At 43.8% G+C, this 26,262-nt stretch overlaps 1 non-coding gene across 6 annotated transcripts; it reads left to right on the forward strand.

Moving 5' to 3' along the window:
* Nucleotides 1-22,191: 22,191 nt before the first annotated feature.
* LOC18444803 (ferredoxin, root R-B1) lies at nt 22,192-26,240 on the forward strand. Of its 6 annotated transcripts, none has more exons than XR_016044709.1 (2): nt 22,192-22,410; nt 25,514-26,240. It is a non-coding gene; the product is annotated as a ferredoxin, root R-B1 (transcript). The 6 variants fall into 6 exon arrangements; XR_016044705.1 differs by having other exon boundaries at nt 25,533-26,240; XR_016044710.1 differs by having other exon boundaries at nt 22,192-22,275.
* The last annotated feature ends 22 nt before the right edge of the window (nt 26,241-26,262 follow it).

Here is a 26,262-nt window from a genome sequence, read left to right on the forward strand (position 1 = left end):
TTTTCCCCTTTCTTGTTCCTCTCTCTCTTGACATGGATGATGGAGACCCATCGTCATCCATGTTCTTTCTCTCTCCTCTTTCCTCTATCATAGGTAGTGGAACCCATTGCCATTCATGTTCTTTCTCTCTCCTCTTTCCTTTGCCATAGACAGCAGAACCCATCGTTGTTCATGTTCTTTATCTCTCCACTTTCCACTACCATGGGTGGTGGAACCCATCGCCGTTCATGCTACCGTCTCTCTCCTTTCTCTTTTTATCTCTTATTCTCTCTCCCTTCTCTTCTCTCCTTTCTCTCTTCTTCTTCTCTCCCTTCTCTTTTCTCTCTTTTATCTCTCTTCTTTTTCTCTCTTCTTCTTCTCTCTCCCTTCTCTTCTCTCTTCTTTCTCTCTCTGTTTTTCTCTCACCTTTCTCCTTTCTCTCCCTTTTCTATTTCCTCGTCTTTTTGTCCACATTCCTTTCTTCTTTTTTCTTCTCTCTCTCCTCTTCTCTCTCATTCGTCTTCTATCTCTTCTCTTTCTCTCTTGCTTTTCTTATCTCTCCTCTTTTTCCTTCTTTTCTTCTTTTCTCACTCATTTGACCAAAGGAAGAATCTAGCACTGTCATGGTAGTCTCGTCATCGAGCAGTATTGCCGTCGTGTCGATCTAAGTTATCGTGCCTGTCTTGCTGCCACGCTGAACTCACCATTGTGTCAGGCTAGTTGGTGTTGGTGTTCTGTCATCGAGTAGTATTGCCGCCGTGCCGGTCCACGTTACTGTGCCTGTCTTTCTACCACGTCAGGTCAATAACCATGCCAATCTAGCCACTATGCTAGACTAGCCACCAGTCGAATCTCTCTTTCTTTTCTTTTATTCTCTCTTCTTCCTTCTTCCATCCCTCGTCACATCATTCTTTTCATTTCTCCTTTGGATGTGCACGACTGTGTGCATTACCCCAAAGACAAGGTGGGGTCTCTTGGCCCACTTGTCTTGTAAAATTAACTATGTGTGTGTGATCACAGAAACAAGAGAATACAGGCCAAGGGAGGCGATTTCGAACCCGTTGTAGGACTAGGGGGACTTTTTCCGTGATCTAAGAGGGCGCCCACATGAGCTAGCCCGAGTAAGTCTTGAACCCACCTTAAATTCCTCTCTCATTGGTTGGAATACCTGCCCCTGTTCCTGAGCAAGGTTCCCGAGAGAGCGATCTCAAGTCCCGGGTTCCCTTTGAAACCTGAGACGAGTGTCACCAGATCATTCAGATCCGGAGTTGAGATCGAGACACCTAACCAGCTTGGCAACTCCACTGGGGACTTACTACCCCTTCGTCGGATCGTACTTGTTTCGGTTATTTCTCCGTTGTTTTTTTTATTTTCACACACCACATGGCTTTCAGGTTCTTTAACCCATTCATCCGAATTGGGGATTTTCTCATCCTCGCATTCGCGAGCTTCCCCCGAGAACAAGTTCCTCGAACTTCGTTCCCAAATTTTATTTTGAGCAAAGACCTAGTGTCTAGCTTCTAGGTCTTAACTCCCCATCGCCTTGCCCTGGTGGACTTCCACCCAGGCACCTTGCATTGATAGCGCATCTTCTACCACTCATAGCGTTCACGCTATTATTTAGTAAGTCATTTGTTGGTCGTATTGCCGACGTACGTTAGAAGGCTGCCTAGTCCCTCTCTGCAAAAGGCAAAGAAGTTGCCATTGCTCTTATGGTTCACCGCAAGGCCACCCCCCACATTCTTGCACCACCTCGGGTCTCTATGTTTAGAGACTCAACACATCGAGGAGGAGACCCTAGGACCTCCACCTCTTGCACACACCCTACGACTAGTGGGTCATCCACTCGAGTCACACCTTGGGGCAGCCCTTGTGCTACCTCGAGTAAGCGCTTAGGATCAGGCCTCCTTAGGCCGAAACTTGTACGCATGCATGTGCATCTCACTGCTCGGGGCAACGTCATTGCTGCGCCAACCCAAGCACACGGGAGACGATCTCTTTGTCCTTCTTCTCAGCACACACTAGCACATCTTGTAAGGGGAAAGCCCTCACCTATTCCCTCGTAGACACCTGCTCTCAATTCTCGACCTCCTAAGGTCAGACCACCTGTTCGAGCCGAGGCTGACCCCCAAGTCACCTGGAATGCTACTTCAAGGGGCATACACACGCCACCTTCTCAGACCACTGCTTGCTCCCGACCCAGACATCGTCGAGAGCCGGTCCTCTCTTCTTCCGCCCTTTCTCCTCCCTGCAGATATCTCAAGACCTGGTACTCGAAGGTTTTCCCTAAGAGTACCATCCTCAACTAGCCCCTTCAGGTCGGCTATGCCTCTGGAGCCCACAAAGGAGTTCGGGGCAAAGGCCTGATGATTGATGAAGTTCTACAACTTCCAAGGCAGTAGCCCAAGCTGGCCCCTGTCCATGGTCCACATTCACTACCCTATCTTATGGACACGACCCTCTCATGCTCTAAAAAGGCCGGTCAACCTCGATCCCAGTCTCAGTTCTGGAGAGAAGTCTACCTCAGCCTCAAAGATAAGCAAAACAAAGGACTACAGATCCTGAGAAGACGAGAAAGTCGAGGCACCCAGCTCCAAGGGTCTCCTTCCTGAAAATCCCTTCTACCCTCTTCAAATCACAGAGACTGAAGAAGAGGTGCGAGAATCCTGCGTCGTGGTCAGCATCATAGAAGATGACCCGACCACCAAGCAACCACGGTCCGAAGACCGTCAAGAATCGATGCTCACGCGGTCAGCATATAAGACTCAAGTACAGTCGGGGAATGCTGAGCCCTTGCTGACCGATCTCCAGCACGGGACTCGCCAAGCTCCGAAACCTTCAACCGCACCTAAGGTTGGCCGTCCTGAGGAAATGGTTAGCGTTATGGTTGTGACAGACCCCAACGACTTCCAGGAGGAGCGCATGAACAGGTTTGAACATATGGTGCAAGCAATGATGGAGAAGATTGATCGCATGGAAAGCACGCTCTCCCCAGTCAATGTATCCCCTCATGGGGCCAACTCCCATCACTCGAATGATGCATCTCTAAGGCAGCCTTCTCTCCTTGCCTCATAGAACAATTCTGTCCCTCACCCTATCTCACTGGTGAACATCGATCCTATGGTAACCCAGAGCTTAAAGAGCAGACAGCACCCGAGTATACATGGTACAATTCTTTATTAGAAGTCGTACCCCTCCTACATCGATCAGGTTATGTTTCTCTCAAACTACAAGAAAGGGAAGTTTCCCCTGTGGAACAACATCCCCGCACCAACATATCGTGCATTTCCAAGCGGCATGTTTAGAGGCAGCGGCTGATGGGAGACTCCTTCTCCGTCAGTTTGTTGAAACTCTTGATGGCCTCGCCTTTCAGTGGTACACTCGGCTTCCCCCAAATTCAGTACATACTTGGGAGGAAATGGAGAAATTGTTCGTCCAGCATTTCTATGAGGTCAAGAGAGAGGTCCAAACCATCGAGCTTCTCACCTTGACCCATGATTTAGATGAACCTGTGGATCAATTTATATCAAGACGGAGAGATTTGGCAGCTTGTCATCCCAATCCCATGCCTGAGAAAGAAGCTGTTCAGACCTATGTGCGAAATATGTGACCTGAAAACGCTCCACATGTTGAGGCCTCCAATACGACCTCCATGTCAGAGCTGATCCCTAAGTTAGTTCGCATACAGAGTTTGTCGCGCCACCATGGCGGGTCACGACAACAGCCTTCAAGCTCAGGAAATAAACGGGGTAATGGCAATTCTCGGACCAATGCTCGAGCCAACCATCAATGATCCAAAGAATTCCGCCTCTCAAACTTTGGACCTCTCCAAAGGGGTAGGCACAGCAAAAACAACGTCTCAAGCAAGCAAAAAGCAGCAATCATACAACCGGGTACGCCCACCTGTGAACCTTAATCGAAGTGATTATTGAACTAACCATCAAAATAGGGTATATCCTTTTGAAAAGGAATGGCTTCCTGCACTGCTGTAACTATTGCTGGAACAAAACATGATTGAGCTGCTAGAGATCAAGTTTCTCGATCAAGCTGGTCTCGATATGCATGCAAGATACTGTGCTTATCATCGAATGGTAAACCACTCCACGAAAGAATGCTACACACTTAAAGACCTCATCAGGGCTCTGATCCAGAAGGGTCAGATCAAGCTCGACGAACTCAAGAAAGCACTCGGGGCATTTGAGGCTTCCCACATGGTAACAGTACAAGAGAAAGACAAAAGCCTGCGTCGTTCTGATGAGCTGTCAACAGATCTTCTCCACGCTCTATTCGATATGATGCTTTAACAAGGACTCATTACACCAAAACTGACGAGGCAACCCAAGCACCTTGCTCAGGGGATCGAGAATCACTGGTGCCCATACCATTATCTATGAGGTCATGAGCTAAACGAATGTTATGGGTTCAAAGACGAACAAGGTTCCTCAGCCACCGGTTGAGCCAGAATTTCTCAGGCCTCTTCCTCTCTTGCCGACCTTACAAGACTTCATACTGGTCGCCATCGACCTTATTCCTTCGTCTCATCAAGAGGATACCCCTAGGTCATCTCTTATTCGAGGCACGTCCAATGAGAGTGATGACATTAAAAGCACCCCCCAACAGTTTAAGCAAGGGAAAGACCTAAAAGACTCCCTGCATACGTCCAACTCTAGTGATGAGGTAAAAAGCTGCCCAAATCGATCCGATGAAGGGAACGACCTTAAAATTCCCTCACCTACTGTAATAATCCTAATATTAAAAAAAAAAAAGGGAAAATAAACTTTTAATAAGTGATGGTCCATATGAGCATGATGGTCCTTAGGGACCATCACTATTTTCATAAGCTTTTCTTATCTTATGACGTGGCTTGTAGTTTCTCTTACTTGTTGGCCCTTGACAATCCACTATGACGTGTAAGTAAATTAAATGTGCCATCTTCCTATGGTATAACCATGAGATGTGTTTTTTTAACTGAAACTTTTATCACTGAGCTCTTGTGCATACTGATTCCATAAGATCTACTGTAAACGGGTGGCCTTTTAGTGCCCCAACCAACATACACCAAAAGCATCAATTTCGTGAGTGATTAAAAGTAAGTGACATCGTCTTCCTGAAAAATAGTCTGTTTTTAATAAATAGTGATATTTCCGTCCAGGATCTTTATTTTATAAGTTTTGTGTGTAAGTGACCTTATTGTCTCAAAAAATAATCCATTCTTTTTAAAAATAAAATGAAATAATTATTTCTACTTATTATCATGAATTTTAGGCGCGATAAATTTTATGCACACGCGACCTCATTATCTTGAAAAATAATTTTAATAAAAATTGTGATATTTTATCAATGTTAGAAATTTTAAATGCTGTAAATTCTTAGAAAAATAAATTTATTTATTTTTCTTGTCTATTGTTAGAAAATTTTAGATACTATCAAATTATTAGAAATAAATGTGATATTTCTGCTTTTAGTAAAATTGTGAGATTTCTTTCTACTGTTTTTAAATATTTAGACATTGTAAATTTCATGTGCAAATGACTGCCTTGTTATCTGAAAATTGATATTTTTGCATTTGATTATAGCATTGTTGTGAAATGTTTATTTGCAAATTAACATCCCATAAATTGTGATAATTCCGTATTCTTGAATTTCTATAAGAGTTTTTCTATACATATTAGATTGGAAATTATGCTAGAATATCTTTACGAACTGCTACCTTTCTAAATTTGAGCCCAAAATATTTGATTGGTTATTTTTGAAATGTTATTGAAAGTGAATGTTATTAATGGTTTTAGTGAAAATCATATTAATGATTTCAGTGATACGTTGAGTACATGATATTGCTGTTTTCGAATGTTTAAAGAGATTTAGAAATACTTTAAGTATGCAAGTGGACTCATCTGGTTCGCCGATGAGGTATAAGTGGACCTATCCGGGACGCCGGTAGGGATTAAGTGGACTCATCCAGTACGCCGATGAGGTATAAGTGGACCTGCTGGGATTAAGTGGACCTATCTGGGACGCCGATAGGGATTAAGTGGACCTATCAGGACGCTGATGGGGTATATAGGTGACCTACTTGGGACGCCAGTAGGGTATTTTGTGAAATCCTTTGAATTATGCATTGACGCGTTAAAGTGTTATGTGCATTTCAATTATTCGGATTATACTTAATTATGCATTTATTGAAAGTGAAACTGTTGATGCATTTCTGTTAATAGATCTTCTTTTTGAAAATATTGATATCTTTCAACCATGATTATTTTTTAGGATTGTGATGATCACTTGCTGAGTAGCCAAACTCATCAAACTATGGTAAACATTTTTTCAAGATAACTGCGGATTCATTTTGAGTGCTAGTCAAGATCAACCTTGGAAGATACTGTTGTTGTGCTAGCTTTCTTTATTTACTTTGTAAGACCTCGCCACTGGAAATTTGTCCTATCAATAGATGTATATATGTTTTGTCTGTCACATCTCAGGAATAACAGTATTGTAAATGCTTGGGGTGTGACACCTACCTTCTTCTTCTTCTTCTTCTTCGTCTTTTTTTTTCCTCTTCAATGTCTCGTGCAGGTACAACCTTTAAATATCCAGACTTCGAGGCTCTAGATAGAGAATTTGAAAGAACCAATATAAGTAGGACGCACCGGAGATGGCTTGAAAAGGCAATAGCTCAAGCGGCTGGATTCTTGACAGTTGCTGACGCTCTGGCAGCTCAAGCAAAGTCAGATCCATCTTCTTCTACAAAGAAGCACAAGAGGTCAAAGCCAAAGAAACCCCAGTGGCCACCTGAGCACGACTTTGAGCAGAGGCAGAGAATTAAGAGGGCAGAGCTTCTATTCTCAGGAAGCCACGTGGTGCAAATCTCAAAAGCATCACCCAGCCTCCACCTCAGAAGACATGCATCTTGAAGTTCCCTGGTCCGTCAGTTCTCCCTTACCTGAATCCTTCAGACAATTCGCCCATCCTCCAACTCCCTGGGCTCGTTCCTCATCCAAATACCCTAGACAATCCACCCATCCTCCAATTCCTTGGGGTGCCGCTAGTCCCATATACCTAGCCACCTCCTAAGCCTCAACCTCAAACCTCCATTCCACTAAAACAAATCCCTGTCACCCAATCCACTCAGACTTCCCAGACCAAGCCAGCTGCACAATTAGGTCAGTCAGCATCCCAAAATAAACCTCTTCCACCTAAACCTACTCCTCAACCCATTATGCCACCAAAGCCGTTGGCAGGACCAGGAACACAAAAGGCTGACAAAAACAAGTTGAAATATGATGTGATAGGGCACCTAAGGAAGCTTCCAGCCCTTCTCAGCATCTATGATGCCCTCATGCTCTCAAGGGGTTACCATATGGCTCTAGTTCTGGCTCTTTCCAATCCAGAGGTATACGAGACCGAGGTGGAACCATTGAAGTGGACCCAACGATCTTAAGTGGATGTATGGCAATCACCTTTTCAGGGGATGATTTGCTATTGGCACACAAATTTCACAATTTCTCTCTCTTTATGATTATTGAGTTACATGCATGCCCCATCAACCGAATTATGTTGGATGGAGGGTCAGCAGTCAACCTTATCCCAAGGAGACTCCTCACTCGTTTGGGATTATAGCTGAGGATCTCACTCCGACTCACATCATAGTCTAGAGGTTCAACCAGTTAGGAGCGAAGCCAGCTAGCACGGTCTGCCTTCATCTCAAGATTGGTGAATTAAGCGAGTACGCCCAATTTCATGTGATTGACACCGACAATCTTACAATATCCTTCTCGACTGCTCGTGGCTCCATGATTAGGAGGTGGTTCCATCCACATTGCGTCAGTGCTTCAAGTATAGTCGAGATGGGAGACAGTATATGATCTATACAGATAGAAGACCATTTCCTGTAGCCAAAACTCACTATGTTGATGCCAAGTATTGCTTCATAGATTCAATGTCACCCCAAAAGTTAGGAGAAGGTGATCACAATTTTGTGAAGAAGGCGGAACCTTCGCCTCATGAAGATGTAGAGGACATTGGGAGAACGCTCGTAAGCATGTTTAAAGAAGAAGAAAGACAAGGAAAAAATCTCCCACTAACTCATCAGCATGCCATCAACCATCCCTGAGGAAACGTCATCTTCACCTGAAGATGAGGCTTCCCCCTCTGCTTCCAATTCTGAGCCACCTTCACAAGAAGATGAACCAGAAGACACACCCGTGATCGAGGAAGTTATGGGGATAGATCTTCTTGCTCTGAAGATCACCTACACGCCAGACAATAAAAAAGTCCTGCATGTCCCCATTGCACTCTTGAAAGAAAAATTGGCACACCAGTCGCCGCGAAAGGATTTGGGTTTCCCTGATTCTGTGGGAAAAGAGAAGTTAAAGAAACGACAACCCTCTTGCCCTCAAGAGCAGGATCTTCTGGTAGAGTTAAGAAGCGAGGTTTGCAGTCTCCAGAACCAATTGGGGGTTATGTGTATCGCTTCAAAACACCTAAAGGAGTTTGTGCCTGAGACCATGAGCTACAACGGGCTTGGGGCAAATGCACCTCAAATAAAAGCCAAAGCCCCCTCTGATTGGACTATTTACAGCGAGCAAGCTCATCACATTATGAGAACAATGAATTATGAGCCCATCTTCAATCAAACATTAAGGGGAGAAAAAGCAACTGCTCCCCCATTTGAGGTCATTGAAGCTACAACGACTTGTCATAAAACAAAGCCAGGTATAGGGTATTCCTCCACGACCGAGAAACAATGAACAAGAGTAAGAGATAGAGTGTAGAGAAGCAAATGGAACAAAAAAAAAGTCAAGCATCATACTAAAGAAAAAGGAGAATTTTATTCATAAATCAAGGGCATATTACAAGTGTCGAAATAAAAACAAGGGAAAAGGAAAAGAAAAATAAGATGACACTTTCAAAATCGATTAATCACTTCATTGGTCTTTCCCTTATATGCTGCAGCTAATATCTTAGCCTGTTGGATGCGTCCCTTCAACTCTACTACCATCTCAACCTCGTGCTTCATCAAGGCAGTCCCTTCCTCTAAGGAGTACTCAAGGAGTCAAAATAGTATCGGCAAGCACCTTATCCTTTGCTTCCCAAGCTGCAGTCTCCTCCTCCAATTTATCAAGCTTTTGCGTCAGTTTCACTATCTCCACCTTCAGGGTCATCACCTTGTTGTGGCGAGCGATGGCCTCCTCAACAAGGTCGGATCTCTGGGAAACCGCAACATCCTTATCTTGTAATTGATCTTCTATCAGTTCACAATGGTGTATGAATGAGGACTCCAAAGAGGGCAATTGCAAACTCTCTAGTCGTTGTGCAGTTACTTCCTCCTACAAGGCCCTTATTCTCCACCGTTCTAGCTTGTTTATAACACCATCGAAATATGGGAGGACCTCTAGTGCACCCCCTAGAAGGGCAATCTGCCTTAACTTCTGGATTGCATTGTCAAGTTCAGTAAGAGGCAGATCCTTGAGTCTCTGCACGCCCAGACGAAGCATGTCTATGATTATGCCAGACATCCCACTCAAACTAGACCTGGACCATGCGGTTGGGGTCGCCGCAATAGAAGGACCATCAGTCTCAATGGAGGGGCTCGAAGGGATGATCGTCATGTGAGTCACTGGCTCTTCTCGAGCAATTATGAAACCCAAGGTTTCATCCTTTGCAGATTCACAAGGGGGCCCAGTCTCAAGCTACTCAGCCCCCACAGTATTTGCCTCCTCACCTGGCCCTTCAGCCTCACCATTAGTAGGCTTGGTCCCTTCAAGGCCAACCTCTTCTCCTTACCTCTTGTTTTCTGGAGCAGCCTCAATATGCTCCAAGATAGCCTCAGCCCTTTCAGGCCCAACTTCTTCTCTCTGCCCCTCAATCTCTAGAGCAGCCTTAACAAAGACCACCACTTCAGCTACAACCTCTTCGACCTGGCCCACATCTTCTACAACTAGAACCTCTGCCACAAAAGATCAACTCCCTCATCTTCCTGACCTACACCCTCTGGGGCCTCAGTCTTTGAACTCTCAAAAAAGGCCTAGTTTTGCACTACCCGTAACTCCATCACCCGGGGTAGCGGCTTCCTGACACTCAGGAATTTCTTTAATTATACCCTCTACTTCAGTTGGGGCAACAATCTCCTGCGGTTCGAAGGCCCTGTTGATTTCAGGTTCCTCCCTTAGAGCAGCGACTCCAACACCGTCATTCCCAGCCCGATCAATCTCCATTGGAGCCAGATCTGACTCAGCAGTCGTTCTGCGAGTTTCGAGCACCACCCCAAGCTCAGGTGTCCCCTCTCTATCGGAAGCAATGATACTGGGCCCAAAAGGGCCAACGTGTCTCCGAAGAGGCCAAAAATAGCTCAGGAGTGATAGAAGGTGACTCAGAAAGAGCGGAGGGTGACTCAGAAGGAGCAGCAGAGAATTCCAAAGAGGCAGAAGATGAAGAGCCATCAGCCTGTTTCAAGATGGCAGCACGTCTTGCACTCCTGAATTTTTGAACAGGCTTGACAGCTCGGAACGGAGCTCGAGTGAGAGTAGGGGTAGCACACTTCCTCTTCTTTCCTACCCCTGGTGGAGGAGCAACTGTCTCAGAACTCCTCCTGTGAGAAGAGCCTGTAGCAAGAGAACTATGAGAGCCACTCCCTATCAGTGCATTCAATTCTTGGATCGGGCACCGTTCATGACTCGGGACCTTTCGACTCTCGTTCCATTCAAAGATAGAGGTGAGGTTGTCAAAAAGGCTCCCCATCCTCTTCTCCATAGCAAGAAATTGTGGTGAAGTTTTATCTGCTGCTATCTCGCGAGGTATCCCAAGAGCCTCCCAATTCCAAAGGTAATCCAAGGTAAAAATCTCTTCTAGTGAAGGAGTCATGAGTATCCTCTTTTGCCTGGTATCCCGACACCAGTGGCAGTTCTCCCCTTTCCAGGGGTGGTCAGCCTCCTAGTACCCTCAGCTGATAATCCTCCACCAGTGCGCATAGGCCTCAGTCATTTGGGCCTTTCTGCCAAAATGTGGTACCACGTACTTGCTGACCTCAGTCATTTCTGAACATGTGGACCATGCGGTACGAATATGCTCTGGAAAGTCTCTAGCTCTTCTTCCCTACCAGTGTTCACTCTACCCTGGCTTTTTTCAAAGAATACAGAAAAGGGAAACCCTGATCAAGCCCATGTTGACGAGCAAACCGATGAGGAAAGTACCTTTCGAGTCTGGCATTGCGTGGGGTTCGATAGGCCAAAACCCTGCCTCTAATGCTCAAGATAAACATGAGCTCCTTCATGGTTGTGGGAGCACCATCCAGCTCCTTGCTCAGTTCATCAATTAAGGCACGGTCATTAAAGCCTCCAACTGAAAAGGTAACCAGACGCATGCTGGAGAACTCATTCCCAAATTAGTTACGAGCCTCCCCTGGGCAGTGAAAGATTGTCTTCTGCCCGGCAATCCTCATCAAGAAGGGGCATATCTTCTCCCCCGTGCCTAGACTTCTGACATAAGTGGCAGGGAAAAAAGCTCCTAGCCACTCGTGTACATAATGGACGAGGAATGGTCTCTTGAAGTCCCCTGGCAAAGCTTCACTTCCGACAAGGCCATTGCCCCCTCTTTAACTTTCGAAGCTTTCCCTCTAGAGATGGCTTCCAGTCCGTGATAGATACTGCATAGAACTGGTTGCGCAAGGGTGTACTGACGCCTGCTCACCATATCGCAAGCCACATATAATGTGCCTAGAAGGATGTCATCTGCCCCTCTAGGAATAGCGAACTTGCACATAAACAGGGCCAAATATGCGGCCAAGAAGACGCAGTTATCACTGGTCTCGGGTTGGTAGATTGGAGGCATCCCCTTCACAACTGCCTTTCCCTTCCTTCTTGAAGCATCTGGACCACCCTCCTCGGGGTAATCTCCGAACAAGAATTTCACCCATTTGATGAAGGTCACTCGATTGTTGCTAGCCTTGGAATAAAGCAGCTGGTAAATCTCAAAGATTTTCTGAAGACTAGTAAGCAACTCTTATTTTCCTTGGCGAGCATCGCCAAAGATGACTGAGTTCTGTGGCACGAACTTGTCATACATTGCTCCGATCAGTGGAAGGCTACCAATGAAGTGAAGATCGAGTAAGGAGATTCCTGCCTCCCCATGCCCAAGGAGCCATGTGTTGCTAACATGACTCCAGGTCTTCAGCAGTATCTTAAAGGAGTTGGGGCACTGATCATAATATCCGGCCGAGCATTGAACTGCTGCTAGCAAAGAAGCACGCTCAAGAATGCTTATGTGTAACCCCAGCACTTGGATGGTCCAGGAAGAGTACCCCTTCAAGTATTGGTGCTCCCCTGTACTCTATGACCTGTAGAAGACCATATCAGCCCCTTGGTCTTCACCATCGTCTTTCTTAGAGTGGGCAAGTTTGCACCAGAAGCCACGTTTCGGTGCATGCAATGAGGAAGAGCCATCCCTTCTTCAACACTGACGTTCCCGTCTTTATCCTCCTGGACCTCAAATCGAACTGGATAAATGTGACACTAGGAGGCTACTCCGCTTTGCATAGTGGGGCCGTCAACCAAATGGGTTCACCCCGGACCAGACTCTCACCAGTAAATTCACTGGTGCCAATCTCTCCTCCTTTTGGAAGATTCTTCATGTTAGGGATTCTGTTTGAAGGCCCAACCATTAGACTGACTATAAGCACTCACTACCATGTAAAACTCACCAAGACACAAGGCTATCATTGCACGTGAAATGCATTGACTAGCTCCACGTGTGACTAACACTGCTTACGTGAAATAAGACTAACACTGACTGTGCTTGCTGAAGGCTAACGCCGGGTGCGTTTTGAAAGCCTAACATCGGCTATGTTTGCCAAGGCCCAACGCCGGCTGTGCTCTCGAAGCCCAACGCCGGCTGTGTCTTCAAGGACTAACACCGGCTGCGTTTTCAACGACTAGCGCCGACAGGGTTCTCAAAAGGCTAATGACGACCGTGTCTTCAGGACTATCGCCGCTTGAAGTAGCGCCACTCATATCTCCCACACATGTCACAACTGCACACATGTCACCGCGAGCCTTGGGAGCGCTGCCTGACAACCGTTGGCCACGATGTGGCCTGACGTACGTGCTCGCACGTGTGGACTAGCAGCTGCTCACCTCCCAGTGACCACTGTCAATGACTGCTCATTCCCCTACGACCTCTCGGCTTCCTTCCCCCTCTCGCTCGCCAAAAAAATCACTGGCACACATTCCCCTTTTCTTCCTAATGGTGGAAAACCACTGGAAAACTCCCGAAAACCAGTGGAAGTTCACCAAAAAACCCTTTCAGATCCATTTCCTCTTCTCTAGTACTCCCAGAACCACAGCTGAAATCTCTACAAACTCCGGCCAACTCATTGTTTTGCTCGCATTGCCTGCTTTTCAACTCCAACAGCAGTGACCCTCGCGAAGCCCCCAACGCAACTCTACCGGTTCTTTCTAGATGACGTGCTTGTTGACAAACTCTTGCCTGTAAACTCTGTGTTCTTGCAGCAATTCTCGTTGAGAGCTCCCTTACTCTTACTGTTAAAAAGTCTTAGCCATTTTTACCTTTGGTAAATTGGTAAAATGGGGTTACCCCCTTATATAGAAGACGCTTCCTCAAAGTGCCCCTCACAAAGCAAGAATACCAGACAGGTCCATGAAGGTCAAACAGCAATGGGCCGAACCGGGTTGGGCTCAGACCCAAGACCCGAACAGAGGTTTACCCCTGTCAGTGTAATGTCGAGCCTCAAACAGCAATGAACCAAGGCCGGGCTAGGCCCAAGCCCAAGGCCCGATCTCAGACCAACGCCGCTGGCAGCTAATGACGCGTGTGAAACTTCGTGACTAACGCCACGCATGACACCTCAAGATGAATGCCGTGAGTGAAACTCCCTGACAAACGCCTCTTGTGAACTAACGTCACACGTACCAACGCCACGTGCCAACAACTGCTCAACATTGTTCGTGCAACTGGTGACTCCATTCTAATGTCGCGTATGGCTGAACTCGATCACCACCGTGAGTGTTCTACAATCATCCTCAGTAGGAGTTACACCAGTGTCGCAGCCCATCATCTCTAGTGGAGTTAGGTGTATGCCAAAAAGGTCGTGCTTACCCCTTCAATCACCACGAGTCAGTCTCGCACCAAGCTATTTCCCATGGAGTTTCATCTTTCACCTTAAAAAGCCATGCTTGCCTCCTAACCCCCAAAAGTTCGCTTCCGTTTGCCACTCTTAATCAGGTCACCATCTCCGTCTAAGCCCTCTGCTTGGGTATAGCCTTAACTATTTTATCCCCAAGGAGTCAAATTGCTATCCAATGACCTATCCCCCATAAAGCTTCACCTACATGGCGACCCACACAATGGTCCGTGCTACATAACCTTAAATTGCACAGTCATGATCAGTGCTGCATGACTCTAAACTACACATCTATGACCTGTGCTGCATGACCTTAAACTGCACAGCCTTGGTCTAGGTGCGCGACCCCAAAACTGTATGGTCTAAACTATACGACCTTAAACTGTAGTGGAGGTCTAGTTGCACGACCTTAAACTGCATGGTCCTTGCTGCATGACTTTAAACTGCATAACCACGGCCCAAGCTATATGACCTTAAACCATAGTGCATGTCCCGGCCACATGACATTAAAAGGCTTAGCACCATGGTCCAAACTATATGACCTTAAACTGTAGCGGAGGTCTAGTTACACGACCTTAAACTGCGTGGTCCTAGTTGCATGACTCTAAACTGCATAACCATAGTTCAAGCTATATGACCTTAAATCATAGTGCACGTCCTGACGTCTCGACATTAAACTGCTTTACATAAGTCTAGGAGGCATGACCTTAAACTCGCCCCAACGCAGGCGCATACGCCCTTTATGTGCATTTTCATGCATTTTTTCCCTAATTGACCCATCCGTGTGTGCACATCCTCTTCATCAGCTCCCCAGTAAATCGATCTTCCTTCATTACCATTCATCATTCCCTAGTGAGTCTCACCCATGCTCACAAAACGGCGAGCCATCCTGCCAGCCATACTCGCCATCAGCTAGTTGGTCACCACTTTTCGCCCACCATTCATACATCATCCATCTTTCATAGGTAGCCTCATGCCATCTTCCTAAAGTGAGTCAAAACCACCATCATACTCACTCCATGGCCTCAACATATTGTCATCCATCCCCACTACGGTTCAGCTATATAACCTTAAACTGTAGTGCATGTCCTGGCCGCATGATGATAAAAGGCTTCCCACAAGTCCCGATGGCATGACCATAAATACGCCTTCACAAAAAAAGAAAAAAATATAATAACGCGCATGGTGCATATCTGGACAAGGGAATACCATGAGTAAAAATGACGAACGGGCATTTGTCACCAAACCATGAGTAAGAGAGTTTCATAAAAATATAAACCCCGGTACGGTGAAAACCCAAAAAGGGCACCATGAGTAAAAATGGAAGAATAATGGTGGACATGGCCGAAAGGTCATGGGTAAAAGAACATCAAATAAAAGGAAGTTGGTGAAAACCATCTCTACGACACCGCTTCCCAAGTCCAAGTGAAAACCCGCAAAGGGTGCTTGGACCAATAAACAGGTTGATATCGCGTTCGCCTCAATAGGCGGCTTCAGCCTGCATTCAAAAAAGAAAAATCCTTAGTTTCACAATACCAAGACCTAAAAATATGAGCTTCAAGCAAGATTCCGACAGCCTGAGTTCATTCGCAAAAAGGACTCGAAGGACAGAAGATTCGTCAAGAAGGCAAAACAAGTCTCATGAAGAAGAGCACCATTCTCACAAGGTCACTAACGCACTTCAAGATGCTGAAGATGCCCTAAGAAAGCCAAGTCAGCCAGACCTTGAACCTGCTATGCAACAACAAGATTGAGCCCTCAGGGGATGCCTCAGACAAAGAAGAGAGGTATCCTGATTGTTAAAACTGCTAGCAGTAGGCAGGGGTTATACCCAAAGCCGTTCACCTCGATAAACTGAGGTACCCTACCCATCGAGGACAATCTGGTGCACCATGCAGACTGACTCCAACCAAAGGCCCTTCAATAGTCCATTCAGAACAAACAACAAAACAAACAAACCTAGACCAAATGGGAAAAATACCTTCAGCATGGCACTCCACTGCCAGACGGGCTTGATTCTAACCAACCAGATCTGTACAAAATCCTTAGCTATCAGAATCACAAATAGTCCCTTGAGGGTGAGGACTTCGACATGATCCCTCAAAAAAGGCTCTTCTCCCCCTAAAGTCTCCACGGATGGACCTGTACATTGCATCCAAACGTTTGAGCATCCTACTTATAGCATTGTGTGGATCTCCTCGACGTTTGCGTGGTCCTGTGGCTAAGAAGAAAAAAGTAATAAAGCCAAAGGAAACTTTTCGAATTTTGTCCTTCTTGTTTCTCTCGAAGCATAACATTCGGTGGGGCAAGTTGTTTGAACATTATTTTCAGCATCTTGGGTCCCCAATGCGAAATAAAAAAGAGAAGCCGGTCAATAAAGCTTGAATTACAGTGGAATGCTCGATAGTCTAAGAATTTCCCCAAAACAAGTGGAAATGTTCATAAGGACTTCAAAAGGCTACCTTCCAAGTTTTCATCGCAATCCAACATGTCTAAGGCAGTGCAGATAAAGAAACAATTTTGGAAAAATCAGTCTCTAGCACCCTGAAACAGACCCCGTAACTAGAAATCTATTTTCGATGCATCAAATTATTGTGAGACAACCTCCATTGGATCTGGTGCAGTTGAAATCCCCTATGGGTCAAGTTTCAGCTTAATCAGGCACTCCAAGACAAAGTTATGGGTAAAAGACCGAAAAGGGGTAGGCCGCACACTATTCTCGTACGCCCTCCCTGCACCAAATCACCATTAAAAGTGATTGTTTTTATAGTATCAAGTAGTAAATTTCGGGAGCCATATCTCACTCGCCCCTAATTGGATCACACTCAAATTTTGTGAGCGTGTCCGTCTCGTCAAGACGAGCGTTTTGATATGTGGCATGCCCTGTGACGACGCTCGAGCAGGGAGAAAAGCTAGAGATAATTTGATGATTCGTGGAGGAAGTTACAGGAAATTTAACAATGAGATATCCCTCTCGAGCGGCCATATCAAGGCACTCGGGCATCATATTGACACGAGACAAGTTCTATCACGTGTGTAAGGTCTAGAGCTACCATTGGTCCGAACCCCGTGCGGGATGAACAGTCGGATTTCACGCACAAAGCTGATACAGTTATTGTAAATTTTGGTTGCCAGAATTCAGATTTCGACCAAAAACCCAAGACTGCAAAATCTTCGTCCAGGAACGAAATTGAGATGCGTTTGTTACCACATGATCATGATGACATGCTCAATGCAATACAGTGAAGAAATCCCAAAGAAACATCAAGCTATGAGCACACTATTGATCCGAAGTTTTCAAGATTCACACGAATTTCCATGATCGTGGCTTAAAACATGTTTCGTGCCTCGAAGTTGGTATCAAATCCATCGTCATGACGAACCCTACAAGAAAGCAATCATCGTTTTATCAAACGGGCACCAGAGCAACCCCGGATCACCCATGGAAGATCACGTATGTTCTAGGGCAGCTAAAGGGATTGTTTGAAATTCCATGTATTGTTAAGCAAGGGTAAAACAGTCATTTTACACTCATGTTTAGAATTTATTTTAATTCAAATAAATTGTAATTATCATCCATTAGAATAAAACCTCTCTCCTCACTTTCCTTTTCTCTCTCTTCTTTCTTTTCATCTCTCACTGTTCACCTTCCTTCTCTCTCTACTTTCCTTTCTTCTTTCTCTTCCCTAAACTCTCTTTCTGCCTCTCTGTCTTTCTATCTCTCACCCTGCTATTTCTTTTCTCTTTCTTCCCCAATCACGCACAACGATACCCACCGTCGGGCATGACATTCTCATTCTTCCCTTATCCTTTGGAAACATGCGTGAGTCGAGCCTTAACTCAAGTCGTGGGTCAGGCCTCTGTTCAAGTTTCCCCTTTCCCATGTTGTGCACGACGATACTCATCAATTCGCATAACATTCCTTTCCTCATTCTTTGATAAGGACACTGAACTGGATCCTTTCCTAAGTGGTGGGTCGGATCGTGTCTAAGTCCCTTACGACACGAGCGGCGATGCCTAGTGTCGTGCGTGTCTTTCCCCTTTCTCGTTCCTGTCTCTCTCTCTTAACATGGATGATAAAGACCCATCGATGTCCATATTCTTTCTCTCTCTTCTTTTCTCTGTCATGGGCGGTTGAACCCATCATCTATGTTCTTTCTTTCTCCTCTTTCCTCTGTCAAGAGCGACGGAACCCATCGCCGTCCATGTTCTTTCTCTCTCCTCTTTCCTATGCCATGGGCGGTGGAACCCATCGCCGTCCATGCTTCCTTCTCTCTCACTTTTCTCTCTCTTATTTTTCTCTTGCCCTTCTCTTCTCTCTCCATTCTCTCTCTTCTTTTTCTCTCGCCTTTCTCCTTGCTCTCCCTTTTCTCTTTTCTCATCTGTTTCTCCACATTCCTTTCTTCTCTTTTCTTCTCTCTCTCCTCTTCTCTCTCCTTCCTCTTCTATCTCTTCTCTTTCTCTCTCTTGTTTTTCTTATCTCTCCTATTTCTCCTTCTTTTCCTTCTTCTTCTCTCATTTGATCAAGGGACAAGTCTAGCAGTGTCACGATAGTCTCGTCGTCGAGCAGTATTACTGTCATGCCGGTCTAAGTTATCGTGCTCATCTTGCTGCCACGTCGAACTCGCCATTGTGTCAGGCTGGTCAGTGTTGGTGTTCTGTCGTCGAGTAGTATTGCCATCATGCCGGTCCGTGTTACCGTGCCCGTCTTGCTACTACGTCAGGTCAATCACCATGCCAATCTAGCCACTGTGATAATCTAGTCACTATGCTAGACTAGCCACCCGGTCAAATGTCTCTTTGTTTTCTTTTCTTCTCTCTTCTTCCTTCTCCCAAACCCCATCGCATCATTTATTTTCTTTTCTCCTTTGAATGTGCACACTTGTGTGCATTCACCCAAAGACAAGGTGGGGTCTCTTGGCCCACTTGTCTTGTAAAATTAACCATGTGTGTGTGATCACAGAAACATGAAAATATAGGCCAAGGGAGGCGATTCTAAACCAGTTGTACGACTGGGGGGCTTTCTTCATGATCTAAGAGGGCGCCCAAGAGGGCCAGCCCGAGTAAGTCCCGAACCCACCTTAAATTCCTCTCTCATTGGTTGGTATACCTGCCCTTGTTCCTAAGCAAGGTTTCCAAGAAAGTGATCTCAAGTCTCGGGTTCCCTTCGAAACCCGAGACGCGAGTCACCAAATCATCCAAATTCGGGGGCGAGATAGAGGCACCTAACCAGTCATCTCTTGAAATTCAACCTGTTGAAGCGTTCGAGTTGAGTAAAATCGTGATTCATGAAATTTAAAAAAGTCATGTCAATCTCCTTTCTTTCACCTATGAAATATCGTCTTGAATTGTTGGAGTTTGGTTGGGTGAAATGGGGGCAAAAAATGATACGATTTCGAAAAATTAGATATTGAACTCTTCTTATTTTCGAGCATGCAGGAGCTTTATCTCAAGGTGATATTTGGCCCCCTTCGATATAGTATTTGACGTGCAAAGGAAGGGTAATTCGTCATTGACATATAAGAAAATAGAGAGGTATTTTATAATGTTCCAAAGCTCTATGCACCCGAGCTTGGAACCCACACACTAGACACCAGAGTCTTGATAGTTTAGAGAAAGAAAGAGACAAAATCGAGTAGAGAGAGAGAGAGAGTTAGCCCACTGGTTTGCTTGCTGGAATTGCAGAGAATGATGTATTGTTGAGAGGATAAAAAATTGTTCCAAGTGTACAACTCGTATGGGTAGGAGGGTTCTTCCTATAGAGCACTAAGAGGCTTTGTTGTGGTGGTTACATGCACCACCCAATAGCTACAAGTTACATGTGGTTACGTCCACCCCAACAGCTATAAGTTATATGCACTTGAAGGCTGTTGTGCCGATGTGAGCATGCGAGTGCGAAGATCCCTATCAAGCGCCCTTGCGCCCACACCCTTGCTCACATGCACACGAGCGTCGTACGCTCACGTGCTTCGCACATGCACCTTCTCTCTCCTTTGTACGTAGAGTATATTGTATGGAAATGTGTACTCATAAATACAACTCAATAAACTCTCTCCTCTTCAATGTGGGATTCAAACCCATATCTTTCTCTCTCTACAAACAATTTAAGAATTGTTGTTTTGAAATACACGTAAGTATTTTTCAAACAAAAGATACTAACAATTGGAACCCAAAATTTGGGTTAACAGGAACCAGGAGGGTCCCTATTCTGTTCTAAAAGATCAGTTCCAGTTTGAACCGGCCTTTTTTCCTACAATGGAAATGAGTCTACAAGTGTAAGGACTTTAAACTTTCGCTTAACCCATCGTAAGCAGTAAAGGAGTTGGGTTCTGTTAGGTAGGCATACAATGTAAAATTTTGTCAAAACTTTCCATGATGATGAGTCATCTCTTAAAAAGCCTGTTTTCAAAACGGATTTAGAACTTAAAATTTATAAAATATATAAGGGAATGTATACAATGAGACCATTAATCTTTGATATATGGTGGTCACAAGTCCTTACAACCATTTGATGTGAAATTTGATAGCTTGGATGTGTCACAAAGTTCGAGAAAATTTCTTTTGAAGTTTGAGCTTGATCAATGTAATAATTGCAACCATCAATTTCATATCCAATAGTCAAGATTAATGTTACCACCTTGTATCAAAGGTAAATGGTCTCATTCTATACTTTCCCAAAATATAATCTCTTACATAAAGATCATTAATACATAAAAATAAATAAATACTAAAAATTAAAATTAATTTCATTAAAAAAAATGTAGATGTTGGATTAGCTTTTCTTAGAGGGAGTAACAATATGGCATCAGGGATGCAAATGTGAAGAGGGATTGTATGCAATGAGATCATTTACCTTTGGTACAAGGTGGTCACAATTCTTTACAACCATTTGATGTGATATTTGATAGCTTGGATGTGTCACGAAGTTCGAAATTTTTTTTTTTGAAGTTTGAACTTAATCAATGGAATAATTGCAACCACCCAACTTCACATCAAATGGTCAAGATTAATGTGACCACCTTGTATCAAAGTTAAATGTCTCACTCTATACTTTCCTTGAAAATGCATAAGAAAAAAAAATTCGGACTCGTTCATAATGTGCTCCGTTGGTTTCATGTTATAAGTGCTATTCAGTGTGTAAAGTGGGTCTACGCATGTTCTTTTAGGGAAAATTACAAAAAACCCCCAAGACTACACCTTTTTTTGTAACTCACCCCAACCAAACTTTTTCTCTCACTTTTTTTCTCCAAAATACACTTTATATGCAAATACCATCAATCAAATAAAAGAATAAAAAAATACCTAAACTACCATCTTTTACTTTTACCTTACTTACGCCTCTATCTCCTCTATCCTATCAAAATAGGGGCTCCGACATTGTGTAAGTACGGTTCGGTAGTAGGACTTCGGCACTGCATAAAGTGCGGTCCTGCAGTAGGGCTCTGACACTATGTAAAGTGCGGTCCGACAGTAGGGCTCCGACATTGTGTAAAGTGTGCTTCAACGGTTGCAAAGGACGCTTCGACGGTTGCAAAGGACAGTCTGACAGTTGTAAAGGGCGTTCCAACAGTTGCAAAGGGTAGTCCGACAGTAAATGTTACTGGATTCCAGGGTTTCGACACTATGTAGGGGCGGTCCGACAGTACTCAGTTTCGGTCCAGTAGTTGTCTTAGGGCGGTCCGACACTTGTGCTCCGGTAATGTGATCACAATGCCTTCCGACAATGTGCTACTGGGTTCTAAAAATCAACATTAAATCTGGCTAAAATGATTTTTGTGTGCGGAAAGAGCAATTTCGTCTAAAAAATAAACTTTTTTTTTTAGGGATATTTGTATAGAAATTCGTTCCAGAGAAAAAAGTGAGAGAAAAGATTAAGTTGGGGTGAGTTACTTAAACAAAATTGTAGTTGGGCTTTTTATTTTTTTTTCTTAATGAAAACCTGGTTTGCAAATGAGGGGGCGACGCCGCTGTTCTCCCTGCCTGATGACGTGGCACTTCATTATTGCATTCCTTCTCTCTCTGCCAATTGTTGCATTGCTTTCTCTCTCTTAAAATATGTGTATGCTCTCGGCTGCAAAGAGACACGAAAGGGCATCTTAACCCACCCCCCAATGGTGCACAAGGCCAACTATCCTCTCTGTTTCGAAGTATAAAAACAAAGGAAGGTCAGTGGCTTTTAACGCTAAGACGCCCCACAAGCTAAGTTCTATTTTGTGCGAGTTTGGGGTCAGAGAAGCAATATATGTTAGGGAGGGATTTATTGTAACCCTAGTTTGGGTCTGGGAAGCTATATATCTTAGGTAGGGATTTATTGTAAACCTTATTTATTTTATTTTTTTTTTCTTATTTTAGGGCGTGTTTGATTGCCTTTAGCCGCGGTTTCTGTTTTTATAAAAAAGGGTTTTATTGGATTGTACTTGTCCTCGAAGATTATCTGTTTTTTGGAAATTAGGGTTCCGAAGTGTTGCCATTTGTTATGATGATTGATCTTTGTTGTGTTTTCTTTTTTTAAAGTTGTTGATGTTGAAGAGCTAGGCCTTTCCTTTGTCTTGTTTTTTATTGTTGCCTCTAGAACAGGATTGGGGTGATTGCCTTCTTTGCCTTGCTTTGTTTTCTGAATCCTTTTATATGTTCCTAAGGTCTCTCTGATTCATGTGCACGTTGAGAACTGTTTGCTGGAAAAGTGCTTGGATTTAGTTTGGTTTGTTTTCCTGTACATTTGATATTTATTACAGTTAGGATCTTTGTGTAATGTGTTCAGCTCTTTTGTGATGCATGTTGTATTTGGCATTGATCTATATTTGTTTATGCATGGTTGTTCTTCTCTTTTGGATAATCTAACAAGTTGAAGTTCTCTTGTCTTTTAATAATCTGAAGTTTGAGTTTTTTGCCTTGCATGATGGATGGTTGCTTATGCTTGGGTTTGTCTTTGATTTGGCTATGATCTTTAGCTGTTTATTCGTAATTAGGGTTTTTCCCCTTGTTTAAATGGTTCTTCTATGTACCTACTAGCATTTCTCTCTCTGATGGTAGCTTATCTATATTTATATTGGCATCCCCAATATTACTTTATCTATTGACTTTATTTTGTTCAGAACCATATGAGTTCTATGATTTAGCTAGCTATACTCTTGATTGATTTGTCCTTTTAAAGCTAGTCTAACTTATTCTTTCAGTCATTGCATATTGTCTATCTCCTGTAAAATTTACATGATCCTAAGTACTAATTGATGGGTAAATTGCTACGTTATTGTCCAAAGAGTTCTGTAGCATATTAGAATGGGGCGTGTTGCATACAAAGTCTTATACGGTTGTTCCTACCATGCCATATGTGATCAATGGTTTGATTTGCTTATGTCTATTTTGCCATCTCTCTCTCTCTCTCTCTCTCTCTCTCTCTCTCTCTCTCTCTCTCTCTCTTTTAAGCTTCTTTTTGTCGTACTTGAAAGGTATTCTGATTGCCTGTGGAGTAGGGCCACTATTTCACGTTTTCTATTTACGGCATGGGAAGGAAAGTTTTTGTTTTCCCTTTGGAATTTTGGTGCTGCTGAAACTAGGTCTCAACATTTTTTGATGAAATCAACCTTCATGAGAGGCCAAGAGGCTCTTTGGTAACATCAGTTGGCTCTGCATTATATGTTTTTTTGGAATGATGTGTATGTCCCAGTGGCATCAATGTTTCAAATCTGTTAGAAAAGAGAACCTTTATGTAGTGCAAATGGGATCTCTAAATTATTAGATAATGTTTGGTTGTCCAAAATGTAATATCTATGGGGGTAAATTTTATAAAAAAAATTTCTAAGAATTCTTAAAATATAAGGTTCTTAAATTTCAGACAATATTGAAAATAATCATGTTGGGCATTATGAAGAGCTTCCAATGGAACCCCTTCAATGTTTTGGAACTTAGCTAGAATTTTGAGTTCTTAACCTGCAGAGTCCATGTTGACTTAGTAAGTCATGAAACTTTTTTTTTTCCTTTCAGAAAATGAAAACAGAAACATAGTTTATTTAAGTTAGTCTTTATTATAAAATGTTTCAATAACTAGTGGAAGTTATTTAATATGCGCTAGCAATGTCGAGTGTTTTTATGGTCTAATTTGAAAAGCCTAAATGCCTGAATAGGCAGCTTCCATAATGGCCAGAGAAAACTTAGTTAAAAGTGATGCATCTACACACTTCTATTACGGATATGGCTCTGTGTGCTTCATGTTGTAATGTATGTATTTGTGTGTGTTCATGTGTATTGGCGATCTCGCCTGGTGAAGAGCCTACCTTAGTCTCTGTGTTAGCGAAGGGCTAGTCCATGAATTTCTCTTGCCATTAATGTTGTCTGATGTACTACCATGATGTGAGGGCATTAGGCAGTGCATGAACTACCTCTCCTATGATTACTACCCTGTAATTTTCCAGAGATGTTTGAGCCCTTTAAGTTCTGCTTAGTTCCCACTTCTGTGTTCGTAATGCATTTGAGTATACTTAGCCAAGGACAGCATTTTCCAGTAGGAATTGTATTACCCTATCATCCATATTAAGATGCCTCCCTGGTGTATTTGTTTTTGTTTTCTGTTTCTACTATTTTCTACATCTATGCTTTTACTTGAATGAATCCACCATAGCAATAAAATTTAGTCAACATTTGCCAAAAGAGAGCCTACATAAATCTTGCTCTAGGAAGCCCCTGCATTTGGTCAAATTCAGAAACTCATCCATTAAATGGAACCTACACCCACTGGTCCCAATATCCCACACAAAGTATAGTCTTGTTTATTCCTGTTGAATCCATTCAGAGAAGTTGTTGACATCCCTTGCTCTAATATGAGTGGCTTCACTATCTAACCTTCTCACGAGACACAGAGCTCCCATCATTGATACTTCGATCTAAAAGTTATGTTTGTTGCTTTCCATCCACAACCAAAGTAGTTAGCAAGAGGGCAACATCTCTATGGGAAGCTACCTCACTTCTATAGAGAGCCAAACAACCAAGCTGAGATGGTAATATTTTGTTACTTTGGAAGCCCCTATTGGATGCCTAATAGTTAAGGAAATTGTACTTAGATACCCATGGATAACTCGCCCTGGACAAGTAAACACACACAACCCAAACAACAATCTAGAATAACTCCCAGCCTTCCACTTAGTTCTAACTAGAGGTGTCATGTGTATAAGAATGTGATGGTAAGTAACCAAATATGGGTGCTTATGTTGATGCTTTCTTATGAGAAAGACTTGAAGGAGATGACACCATTCTTTAATGTTGTTGTTGATGCTACTGTATTAGCAGCATTGCATCCATGATTTAATATTGTTGTTGATGCTACTGTATAACAGCATTGCATTCCTGATCTCTCTCTCTCTCTCTCTCTCTCTCTCTCTCTCTAATCCATGGTCCTGACTCTTGCAGTTATGTGTGGTTTTTTTAGATATACTGATTTGCCATGGCTAGCATGACCCTCCCTACCACCTGTGCCATGACCAATATCCCATCTTCACGGAACACCTCTGGTCTTCACATCAAAGCTCCCTCTTCTTTGGGCACAATACGGAACATCTCAAGGGCCTTTGGGTTAAAGAAGTCCTCTGTCTTCAGGGTCCAAGCAATGGCCACTTACAAGGTCAAGCTTATTGGCCCCGATGGGGTCGAGCACGATTTTGAAGCACCTGATGATTCCTATATTTTGGACTCAGCTGAGGTTGCAGGGGTTGAGCTCCCTTACTCTTGCAGGGCTGGTGCTTGCTCCACTTGTGCAGGCAAGATTGTGGAGGGAACAGTTGATCAATCCGATGGGTCCTTTCTTGATGATGAGCAGCTCGGCAAGGGTTATGTGCTCACTTGCGTCTCGTACCCCATTTCAGATTGTGTGATTGACACCCACAAGGAAGGTGAACTCTACTAACTTCAGATTGTGTGATCCACACCCACAAGGAAGGTGAACTCTACTAAGAGGATGCACTCTCTCTCTCTCTCTCTCTCTCTCCCAGCTTTTTTTAAGTGAATATCTCCTGAGAACTGTCTTTGCACGCTTAGAGCTGGGAGAATGTGAACTTGGGATTATTTTTGTTCAGAAGACTTGAAATTAACTGTTAGTGTTTGGTTTTGGGTTATCAAATGATTGGAAACTTGGTTAAAAGACCTGATGAGGGTGAAATTTC

The sequence above is a fragment of the Amborella trichopoda genome, chromosome 11, assembly GCF_054954075.1.
Source record: "Amborella trichopoda isolate Santa Cruz 75 chromosome 11, AtrichopodaSantaCruz75HAP2 v2.0, whole genome shotgun sequence".
Classification (NCBI taxonomy): domain Eukaryota; kingdom Viridiplantae; phylum Streptophyta; class Magnoliopsida; order Amborellales; family Amborellaceae; genus Amborella; species Amborella trichopoda.